This window comes from Rhinoderma darwinii, chromosome 1 (genome assembly GCF_050947455.1).
Source record: "Rhinoderma darwinii isolate aRhiDar2 chromosome 1, aRhiDar2.hap1, whole genome shotgun sequence".
NCBI lineage: Eukaryota > Metazoa > Chordata > Amphibia > Anura > Rhinodermatidae > Rhinoderma > Rhinoderma darwinii.
In genome coordinates, this window is record NC_134687.1 from 44,908,308 (window position 1) to 44,921,309 (window position 13,002).

Below are 13,002 nucleotides of genomic sequence, written 5' to 3' on the forward strand. Positions count from 1 at the left end.
AGCTGTGTGTGGCACTATCTACAAGGTGGGCTGTGTAATGCTGTTTACAAGGGCGCTGTGTGGCGCTGTTTACAAGGGGGGCTGTGTTGTGCTGTTTACAAAGGGGCAGTGTTGCGCTATTTACAAGGGGGGCCAGCGTGGCGCTATTTACAGGGGCAGTGTGGCGCTATTTACAAGGGGGGGTGTGGCGCTGTATACAAGAGGGGCTGTGTGGCACTTTCTACCAGGGGGCTGTGTGGAGCTATCTACAAGGGGGGGGGCTGTGTGTGGCGGTATCTACAACAGGGGGCTGTGTGTGGCGCTATCTACAACAGGGGGATGTGTGGCGCTATCTACAAGGGGCATCAGTGAGTGGCTGGCTGATGGTCATTTTAGTGAGAGTGAGGGGCTGTTGGTCATTTTTTCCAGGGGTGCCTTGAGTCCGAATAGGTTGGGAAATTCTGCTCTAGCGTCTCCGCTCTATGGCCTATCTGCCTCAACTCCTGTTTAATATCCATCAGCTTCTTGATGAGTGGCTTGAGTGCCTTAGTGAGCACTTGCTTGAAAAAGGGTCTAGAGAAAGGTAAGTCCCCAAACCCTCTTGCCCCCTCTGACCTATGCTCACCATCAGAAGCTTCAGAGCGGGGGCGTCTTCTATGCTTGCGGCGGCTACCAGTACCATCTTGGAATCTCTGGTATCTCACACCACAGGCTGTTTCTTCATATAGTTGTCGAGATCCCCCTGGGAACCTGAGATTTTGGACAGTCAAAAAGTGCCTCTTTGTTTACCACCAACATATTTCAGGCTATTGTTAGCTACATTAGCAGGTCGTTGAAAGCACGGATTGCATCGACATTTGGTTCAGGCGATCGCTCCACCTCCCCCTCCCATGCCTCTCATATTGGGAAGTGTTTTTGTTTTTCCTGCAGTGGCTGGGTGTGCCATGAACACTCGCCTAGTAAAGATGAGTTAAAATCTCCTGTCTACGTACCATCTTTGCTGTTAGACCCCTGGACCAGGATGTAATACACCCAGGCCCTCCCTTACATATATTTAGATTTACTATCGGAGGAATCTGTGTGGCATTTTATACAAGGGGTCTGTGTGGCACTATATACAAGCGGGGGCTGTGTGGTACTATATACAAGGGGGGCTGTGTGGTACTATATACAAGGGGGGCTGTGTGGCACTATCTACTAAGGCAGGACTGTGTGGCACTAACTACAAGGGGGCTGTGTGGCACTATCTACTAAGGGGGTCTGTGTGGTACTATATACAAGGACGGGAGGGATGTTTGTGTGCACTATCTACAGGGTGCTGTCTGTGGAGCTATCTGCAGGGAGCTGTGTGTGGCGCTATATACAGGGGGCACAAAAGGGGGCATTATTACTGTGGGTGCACAAATGGGGCACGGTTACTGATGGGGCACTTCTATTGTGTAGAGCACTGAGGGATCATTATTACCATCTAGGGCAATGTGGATTACGAGTTTGTTTAGAGGATGGGGTATAGGTTTGGAGGGTGCTGGAAAAGCAAGAAACCATCATATCTGTGTGTCAAATTCTTCAGAGAGAAGTTATGGCTGGAATAAGTCATCACAGTGGTCTTGGACCGAATGGAGAAAAAAAGGGAAAGTTAATGACTCTAATCAAAGAAAACATCACCTGTGAGTCACTGGATATAAATGTACTGTAATCCAGTGGCGTCGCTAGCACTGGGCTTTCGGGGCCAAAGCCCCAGATTTTTAGCCTAGTGCCCCAGATCCCCAGGCGACTGCCACATAATGGCGTAGCTATAAGGGTTGCAGCGGTCTCAATTGCGGAAGTCCTGACCTCTTCCCGCATCATCACGTCATGATGCTGTGTGCTGCACACAACGTCTCGATGCTGGATGGCATCAGGACCTCTGCTGCGTCCAGAGTAAAAGAGGAGGGTAAGTAGAACGTTGCTGTCTTATGGGGCCCTGTATCTAAGCCTATCTTGTAGTAGGCTTAGATACATTGTCTAACAGACAGTATCACACATGGGTCCTGTATCTAAGCCTACCATGTGATAAGCTTAGATACAGGGCCCAGCAGACAGGATCACATATGGTGTGATTCTGTGTGCTTAGCCCTGTATCTAAGCCTATCACATGGTAGGCGTAGATACATGGCCCTTGTGTGATCCTGTCTGAGGGGCTCTGTATCTAACACTACCATATAGTAGGCTTAAGCCTAACATGTGATAGGCTTAGATACAGGGTCCAAGAGAGAGTATCACACATGGGCCCTGTATCTAAGCATGTATTACTAAAGGTTTTTTTTGTGTTTGTGCTTTTTTTACAGGTTCGGTTGTTGGACTACATCGGTTTCGAGAGATGGGACCCGCATCTATCTGACATTTATAACATATCCTGTGGATATGTCATAAATGTCTCTGATAGGGAAACCCCTTTAAGGTGCCCTGTGGTATCTGGCACCAAGATGTTAGCAGCAGATTCAGTCCTGTAAGTTATGAGGTGCGGCCTCCATGAATTGGACTTGTTTTTCTAGCACATCCCACAGATACTCGGTTAAATTGAGATCTGGGGAATTTGGAGCCAAGTCAACACCTTGAACTCTTTCTCGATGTACTTTCCATGGTAAATTTGGAACTTCAGAAATGCGGATGTCTAATCTTATTTTTAAACTATGTCCATTTGGGACGGACTTACAATTGACAACACAATAGATCATTTGGTGCTGTACCTTACCCTATTTTCTTTCATCTTGAACTCTTTGTTATGTTCCTAAACGATATTTGCAGTGTGGCAGGGGGCATTATCCTACTGAAAGAATCCTGCCATTATAGAATACCGTTGCTATTTAGGGGTGTACTTGGTCTGCAACAATGTTTAGGTAGGTGACACGTGTCAAAGTAACATCCACATGAATACCAAAACCCAAGATTTCCCATCAAAACATTGGCCAGAGCATCACACTGCCTCAAGTCAACTTGCCCCTTTCCCATAGTGGACCCTGGTGCCATCTCTTCCCTAGGTAAAAGACACACACGCACCCGGCCATCCAAATGATAAAAAAGAAAATGTGATTCATCAGACCAGGCCACCTTCTTCTGGTGAAACATAGCAGCAGCAGGCTAGCATTACCAGGGTGGGAAGGGTCACAGTTTTTGGGCTTTCCCAGCCTAATAATACCAGCCTGCGGCCGCGCCAGTGACCAACCATCGCTACAGATGGTCGGATACTGGATCGTACCCGGCTCTTCCCGATACCCCTGGTGGTGGTGGGTACCGGGGTAATAATGAGGGTAAGGCCTCATGCACACTAACATATTTTTTTCCTCCCGTAAATACTGGCATAAATACGGGTCCTTTGTCACACGTATTCGACCCGTATTCCACCAGTATTTACGGACCCGTGCCCGTAAATACGGGTCCGGTGTCACCAGTATTCCACCCGTATTTACGGACCCGTTTTCTCTGCACTAATCGGCAGCCCCTTCTGTCTATCAGTGCTGGAAAGAGAGAAGGGGCAGCCCTTTCGGGCAGAGTTTCAGCAGTGATTGTAAGTAAAAGAAGTTCATACGTACCCCTGCTGTTGTCTTGGGAACGCGTCCCTCTTTTGACATCCAGTCCGACCTCCCTGGATGACGCGGCAGTCCATGTGACCGCTGCAGCCTGTGTTTGGCCTGTGATTGGCTGCAGCAGTCACATGGGATGAAACGTCATCCCGGGAGGACGGACTGGAGGATGAAGCAGGTAAGTTAACTTTTAATACTATTAACTCCAGCGGTAGTCACTGTCCCGGGTGCTGAAAGAGTTACTAACTCTTTCAGCACCCTGGACAGTGACTATCCCCTGATGTCGCCTAGCAACGCTCCCGTAATTACAGGTGCACACACGTAGCCACCCGTAATTACGGGAGCCCCATAGACTTCTATGGGCCTGCCCGTGCCGTTATTACGGCCTGAAATAGGATATGTTCCATATTTTTCAAAGGCACGGGCACCTTCCCGTAAGCATGTCTGGGGGAGCCCCTGACCGTCAGTGGCTTCCCCAGAGACGGGGTTCCTTAGAAGAGCCGCTTCTAGTGCTCTGCCTGAGTCGCTTCTCTCCTCCTGACGTCACTGTCCATATATGGACAGTGTTGTCAGGAGCAGAGCAGTGTCCCAGGCAAAGTGCTAGTAGCGCTCTGTCTGGGACTTTGGCTCTGGGGTTGCCCCTGACATCACTAGCCGTATATGGACAGGGATGTCAGGGGTTTCCCTCTGAGCCAGAGAACTGGAGCAGAGCCTTTTCTAGTGCTCTGCCCAGGACTTCAGCTCTGCTCCGGACATTACTATCTATATATGGACAGTAAGGCAGGTAGGAGCAGGAGTCCCAGGCGGAGTGCTAGTAGTGCTCTGCCCGGGATTATGGCTCTGGGGTTGCCCCTGACAACACTGTCCATACATGGACAGTGATGTCAGGGTCTTCTCCTGAAGCGGAATCCCCAGCCAGAGCATTGGCAATGCTATGGCTGGAGATTCCACACCTAGAGGGAACCCCAAAGACTGTACCTACAGGGAGAGGGGCTGTGTGGCACTACCAGAGAGGGTGCCTGTGTGGCACTACCAGGGAGGGTGGCTGTGTGGCATTACCAGGGAGGGGGCTGTGTGGCACCACCTGGGAGGAGGGGGCTGTGTGGCACTACCTGGGAGGGGGGCTAAATGGCACTACCTGAGAGGGGGGGCTGTGGGGCACTACCTGGGAGGAGGGGGCTGTGGGGCACTACCTGGGAGGAGGGGGCTGTGGGGCACTACCTGGGAGGAGGGGGCTGTGTGGCACTACCTGGGAGGGGGAGCTGTGTGGCACTACCTGGGAGGGGGAGCTGTGTGGCACTACCTGGGAGGGGGGCTGTGTGGCACTATCTACAGAAGGCACTCAATTTATGGGGTTACAAACTGAGGGCCTAACTTCTATATGGGGTCATAAACAGGGTCCAACGTCTATATGGGGGAACCAATTGAAGTTTTCTGCCATTTTACTGCCGCCGTGAGTTCCCAGCAAAGGGGCCTACTAAGTCTGTGTCGCCCAAGGGCCCACATAAACCTGAAGCCGGCCCTGGACTTGCCCCTGACCACCTGCTGCTATCGGATCCTGCAGTCAGCCTGGACTGGCTAATGATGGTACAAGCAGAGCGTTGCCTAGAGGATCTGCGGCTGCCCCTGGCTAGATATGTCTGCCCTGGCTACACTATATGAAGGATAGCAGGGCAAGCATTGCATGGAAAGCGCTACACATATTTGGGGAAATATATGCAGGCTGGTACTTCGAACGCCAGTCATAAACATATTTACGTCAGTGGAAAATGCGCCAAATTTGTTAAGTGGTGCTCACCTCATAAGAAATTTGGCACATCTTTGGCTGTCCTTGCGAAAGAAATGCAACTCTACTTCTGCTATGAGCAAGTGTAGATTTGCACCATAACTTAAGCCAATTATGGCAAATTTGTCGTTTCGGGGGAGGCCTTGCCCCCTTTGACTAATCCCCGCCACCACTTGTTGCCACTTCTGGAAATTGTATAGAAAATTAAAAAGTCACAAGTTTTAGCGCAACTATGACATGCGCCAAAATTTCCAACTTTGATACAGCAGAAAAACTGATGTAAACCTATTGATATATTCCCCCATTGTATTATTAAAGTAGCATTGCGGTAGGGGTCCAGCCATCTCACTAAATAATACTTTCGGGCAGCAATTGAATTCTAGGCCACCAGGGTAATAAACTACAGGAAAATGAGAGGGGAGTGTAAGCAGTAGTGTAAAGAGAGGCACACTGGAGTCTTGGGTTAGCCGGGGGATTCCGAGGGCCAGTCCAAGGCTGGTTACATCTGACACCCGCTGCTGATGGTGCATTCTCAGCTGCTGAACCTGTGCCATCATCCTGCCACACTTTACGCGTGCTGTACATATACGTCAGATGTCAAGAAGGGGTTAACCCCATTTATTGTTATTCTTTTTTTCTATATATTTCCTGTTTAAGGACCTTACTTCATATGTTAATATGTTTGTAATCTACTCTTTTGTCAGAACTGGGAATTCCAGCAGTGCACATAAAAAACCTGTCATATGACAAAATCAGCTCAGCTACATCTGTATGAATTTCATGACTGAAGCATCTCCCTTTAAAACTGTACAGAACCAGACATAACTTTACCTGAACGTATGCTTCTAGCAGCGACTGTATGCAAATCAGGTGGAGGCTTCTCTGCATGGGATTTCTACTTCCTTGACCTGACGTATATAAGTAGGAGCACACATACATGTTGTGCTTTCAGTTTCTACAAAAGGTTTTGCATTTTTGTACTTGGCAGCAGTATTTATTTGCTGCTTCTGGTTGTAAAAATATCAGCCCTGGTGAATATACTGTATACAGCGTTGGAGTCGTTCATCAACCAGCTACTAAACCTCAGAGAAGCGGACTAGTGGACTTGTGAGCCTAAAGTATTGTACGTTTTTTTTTTCTCTTTTATGTCCAGATACATTTGTTGTTATGGCATATGGTATAAAAGGATAGAAAAGTATGGGTAGATAAGGAAGAATAAGATTAGGTCTGTATTTAGGGGATCTGGTCTGGGGGGTCTGTATTTCTTTAGAAAGTCTGGGGTCTGTATTAGTTTAGGGGACTGATTTGGGGTCTGTATTTGTTTAGGGCGGGTATGTATTAATTTTGGGGTGTAATGCAGGGGGTCATATACACTGTTTGTGATTTAAATGTCATAGTTTGGAGGTGCATAGAAATATTTTTAGACGGTGTGCTGCTTTGGCTGGCCCTTTACAGGATTTCCCTAATATCCATTCTCAAAAGTTGTCAAGTCTGATATAGTCTATAGTTTGCTATTGCTAGTTGTGTAAACAAGTATAGAGAGGAGAGAAAACTGTGCCCCTACGGCCATCTAGTGGATTTTGATATTGCTAAATCTTGCCCTAGAATTTACAACATCAAAATTACATAACATAATAAATAATATGAAATTACAATATAATAAATAAACATTTGTGTCTGATATTTTGCTTTAAGAATTATTTCAATGTTTTGGAGTATATGTAAATATTTGATAACAAAATTCAAGAAAAGATGCAGATTTAGAGAAGAAAACTTATCGATTTTCTGGCTTTATTTTCTACTATTTTTGTTTGCTGTTTCAGGCCTGATTCACACGAGCGTGTTAAACGTCCGTGGGACGTCCCACGGACCTATGTAATTCAATGTGGCCGTTTACACAGCCGTTGTTTCAACGGACCGCGTGAAGGGTCCGTGGGAAAATAGGGCCTGTCCGTTCTTTTCACGTATCACGCATCCCTCCACAGACTCTCAACTATGGTGGATGCGTGACATCGCGTCCCGCAGCGCTGAGCACGGATGCACCTCGGACGTGAAAAACTGCTGTTTTTCATGTCCGAGATGCGCAGCGCTCGTGTGAATCAGGCCTTAGTGACGGGCACGTCTAGTCTATTTTCTGGGACTGGCCTATACAACAAGCTTTCCACAATTGGCTCATGGGAGGGTCGTTGGATTCTTTTTCTTGATTGTCAATGTCATGGTAGTAAGCAGAAGTGTAACTTACAATATGAGGATAATACATACAGTGATGTCACAGTACAGAGATAATAAACACAGAGATGCCAAAGTACAGAGATCAGGGAACAGAGATAATACATACAGTGATGTCAAAGTACAGAGACAGTAAACGCAAAGATGCCACAGTACAGAGATCAGAGAACAGAGATAATAAATACAGTACAGAAATAATAAACAGTACTGTTAAGATAATAAATACAGTGATGTCAAAGTACAGAGACAGTAAACGCAAAGATGCCACAGTACAGAGATCAGAGAACAGAGATAATAAATACAGTACAGAAATAATAAACAGTACTGTTAAGATAATACATACAGTGATGTCAAAGTACAGAGACAGTAAACGCAAAGATGCCACAGTACAGGGATAATAAACACAGTGATGTCACAGTACAGAGATAACATGCCTCCCAACCATCTCAGATCCAGCAGGACAGTCCCAGGGGGCACTATAAGAGCATAATACTGTGTGGCGAACTATAGGGGCATCATACTGTGTGATGTCCCAAGGAAGAATCATTACTGTCAGAGGGCAATATTACTGTATGCCACACAAAAAGGGCATTATGAAAGTGTGTGGGGCACTATTGCTGTTTGTACTTACTCCTGTGAGCACCACAGCTACTTGAAACAGCTGATCGGTGGGGATGCCAATAGTTGAACCCCCCAACTATGTTAATGGCTTATCCTAAGGATAGGCCATCAATTTTAGAGTACCGGATAACCGCTTTAAAGGGAATGCATCATGTGGAGGAAAAAAATAATTAGATGACTAGGCAAAACGTTTATTATTATTACTCAAATTTTTTTGTGCATGTTATTTCAATAGTTTTTTTTTACACTGAAGTGTTGACAAATTAAGCGTTAATACTACACACATTCCACTTATGACCACTGGAGGGCAGCAAACCAGAAACCCTTGCTCAGAACCTAGAGATCAGTAGCTGGGTAAGAGTCAAAAGAAGACTTAGGATTTAGACAAAATGTGGCTCCCGGGCAAGGATAAATGTGGTGCCACAAATGCTGAATTAGGGCCTGTTCCCATCTGCGTCAGGGTTCCATTGATGGCTTCTGTCAGACCTTTCCATCAGGGGAAACCACGAACGCAAACCAAACGGAAACCACAGCTTCCGTTTGCATTACCATTGATTTGAATAGTAATGTTTTAGTTGCAAATTATTTCCATCTGTCTCCGTTCCGTAAGGTTTCTGTTTTATTTGGCGGAAACTATAGCGCAGACAATAGACTGCGCTATTTGTTTCCCTGACTGAAAGGTCTGACAGAAGCCATCAATGGAACCCAGACGCAGATGTGAACACACCCTTACTGTATCAATAATGCAGTCAATTCAGAAGGTGGTGTGTAGAGAACTGCATCACTGATTTCTAGCGCAACCAGGAGTGTTGCAAGTCCCAAAGCATATGTCCCCTTCTCATACGAAAAAAAATTATCTATATACATATACAGTTATTAATTCATACCACTGTACCAGATGAAATGATACCCCTATACTGTTACTGAATATTACCTCCACACCATAACCACATAGTGACTGAATAATACCCCCATACTGTTACTGAATAATACCTCCACACCATAACCACATAGTGACTGAATAATACCCCCATACTGTTACTGAATAATAGCACCACATCATAACCACATAGTGACTGAATAATACCCCCATACTGTTACTGAATAATACCTCCACACCATAACCACTTAGTGACTGAATAATACCCCCATACTGTTACTGAATAATAGCACCACATCATAACCACATAGTGACCGAATAATACCCCCATACTGTTACTGAATAATACCCCCATACTGTTACTGAATAATATCACCACAACATAACCACAGTGACTGAATAATACCCCCATATTGTTACTGAATAATATCACCATACTGTTACTGAATAATATCACCACACCATCACCACATAGTGACTGAATAATACCTTCACACCATCACCACATAGTGACTGAATAATACCCCCATACTGTTACTGAATAATACCGCCCCACCATAACCACATAGTGACTGAATAATACCCCCATACTGTTACTGAATAATAGCACCACATCATAACCACATAGTGACTGAATAATACCCCCATACTGTTACTGAATAATACCGCCCCACCATAACCACATAGTGACTGAATAATACCCCCATACTGTTACTGAATAATAGCACCACATCATAACCACATAGTGACTGAATAATACCCCCATATTGTTACTGAATAATACCCACATACTGTTACTGAATAATATCACCACACCATCACCACATAGTGACTGAATAATACCTTCACACCATCACCACATAGTGACTGAATAATACCCCCATACTGTTACTGAATAATACCGCCCCACCATAACCACATAGTGACTGAATAATACCCCCATACTGTTACTGAATAATAGCACCACATCATAACCACATAGTGACTGAATAATACCCCCATACTGTTACTGAATAATACCTCCACACCATAACCACTTAGTGACTGAATAATACCCCCATACTGTTACTGAATAATATCACCACACCATCACCACATAGTGACTGAATAATACCCCCATACTGTTACTGAATAATACCACCACACAATAATCACATAGTGCCTGAATAATACCACTATACTGTTACTGAATAATAGCACCACATCATAACCACATAGTGACCGAATAATACCCCCATACTGTTACTGAATAATACCACAACAACATAACATAGTGACTGAATAATACCCCCATACTGTTACTGAATAATATCACCACAACATAACCACAGTGACTGAATAATACCCCCATATTGTTACTGAATAATATCACCACACCATCACCACATAGTGACTGAATAATACCTTCACACCATCACCACATAGTGACTGAATAATACCACCATACTGTTACTGAATAATATCACCACACCATCACCACATAGTGACTGAATAATACCACCATACTGTTACTGAATAATACCGCCCCACCATAACCACATAGTGACTGAATAATACCCCCATACTGTTACTGAATAATACCTTCACACCATCACCACATAGTGACTGAATAATACCCCCATACTGTTACTGAATAATATCACCACACCATCACCACATAGTGACTGAATAATACCACCATACTGTTACTGAATAATATCACCACACCATCACCACATAGTGACTGAATAATACCCCCATACTGTTACTGAATAATACCACCACACAATAATCACATAGTGCCTGAATAATACCACTATACTGTTACTGAATAATACCGCCACACCATAACCACATAGTGACTGAATAATACCCCCATACTGTTACTGAATAATACCGCCACATTATAACCACATAGTGACTGAATAATACCCCCATACTGTTACTGAATAATACCACAACAACATAACCACAGTGACTGAATACCACCATACTGTTGCTGAATAATACCGCCACATTATAACCACATAGTGACTGAATAATACCCCCATACTGTTACTGAATAATACCGCCACATTATAACCACATAGTGACTGAATAATACCCCCATACTGTTACTGAATAATAGCACCACATCATAACCACATAGTGACTGAATAATACCCCCATACTGTTACTGAATAATACCGCCACATTATAACCACATAGTGACTGAATAATACCCCCATACTGTTACTGAATAATACCGCCACATTATAACCACATAGTGACTGAATAATACCCCCATACTGTTACTGAATAATAGCACCACATCATAACCACATAGTGACTGAATAATACCCCCATACTGTTAATGAATAATACCACCACATTATAACCACATAGTGACTGAATAATACCCCCATACTGTTACTGAATACCGCCCGACCATAACCAAATAGTGACTGAATAATACCCCCATACTGTTACTGAATAATACCGCCCGACCATAACCACATAGTGACTGAATAATACCCCCATACTGTTGCTAAATAATACTGCCACACTATAATCACATAGTTTAAATATAAAGACTCAGCAGGTAAAGTAACGGGTTAGGTGCCAATAACAAATGTCTGGGCACCTCCACTATATATTTATATCAAAGCATACTTCATAAGTACTAGAAAACTTAGAGAAAAAGAAGCTATTGCGCCATAAGTAATAAGAAATTACTAATTTTATTGGGACATACAACACAAAGTAACATATATAAAATTAAGGGGATCTAAAAAAGAGCAGTGTGGTTGGCTTCACATAAATGAACTCTAAGATATCCTGAGACAAGAAATCCCTAGGCACTGGTGTGCATAACGATGACCAAGAATTAGAGAAATAACTACATAGTATGTGATAGACATAGAAACAGCTTGTAGGTAATTATGCAAGTTAGATAGGGGGAAACATGGAGTACATCACATAAGTACAAGTTCGTGGATACCCAGAATCAAACATACTGTTGCTGAATATAAACCACTATACAAAGACCAATATTACAACCATGTGACCATATAGTGGTAGATGGCAGTTATACACAGGAGCTCTGCAGACTATATGGGTATGTTCACACGCTGAGCCAAAAACGTCTGAAAATACGGAGCTGTTTTCAAGGGAAAACAGCACCTGATTTTCAGACGTTTTTTGAGCAACTCACGTTTTTCGCTGCGTTTTTCGCGCCGTTTTTTCGGCCATTTTTGGAGCTGTTTTCAATAGAGTCTATGAGGCTGTAATATTACGCGTCGTCTTTTGACAGCTGTCAAACGGCGACGCATAATATTACAGGTCGTCTGCACAGTACGTCAGCAAACCCATTCAAATGAATGGGCAGATGTTTGCCAACGTATTGGAGCCGTATTTTCAGACGTAAAACAAGGCATAATACGCCTCGTTTACATCTGAAAATAGGTCGTGTGAACCCAGCCTATAAGTGATTACAGCACATTTATATCTAGTGACTCACAGGGGCTGTTTTCTCCGATTAGAGTCGTTCACTTTCCCTTATTTTTCTCCATCTGGCCCAGACGACTGTGACGACATATTGCAGCCACGAATAGTTTCTAAAGAATTTGACACACTGACATGTTGGTTTCTCGCTTTTCAAACACCCTCTACACCTATACCCCATCCCCTAAACAAACTCGTAATCCCTCAGTGCTTAACACAATAAAAGTGCCCCATCAGTAACCGTGCCCCCTTTGTGCCCCCATAGCAGTAATGCCTCCTTTGTGCCCCCTTTGGATTACTCCACACACAGCGCCCTGTAGATAGCAACACACAGCCCCCCTGTAGTTAGCGCCACATCCTCCCCCTTATATATAGTGCCACTCAACCACCTTAGTAGATAGTGCCACACAGCCCCTCGTGTATATAGTGCCACATAGCCCCCTCCCTTCTATATGGTGCCACACGGCGCCCCTCCCTTTTAT

General features: G+C 44.4%; 1 protein-coding gene across 1 annotated transcript in view; it reads left to right on the forward strand.

The window, feature by feature from the left end:
• The first annotated feature begins 6,330 nt into the window (after positions 1–6,330).
• Positions 6,331–13,002, forward strand: part of LOC142729245 (uncharacterized) — a 39,444-nt gene continuing 32,772 nt past the window's right edge. Inside the window, exon 1 of the mRNA XM_075849251.1 lies at positions 6,331–6,451. The gene's annotated coding sequence lies outside the window, so the exon portion shown is untranslated. The remainder of the gene's footprint in view (positions 6,452–13,002) is intronic.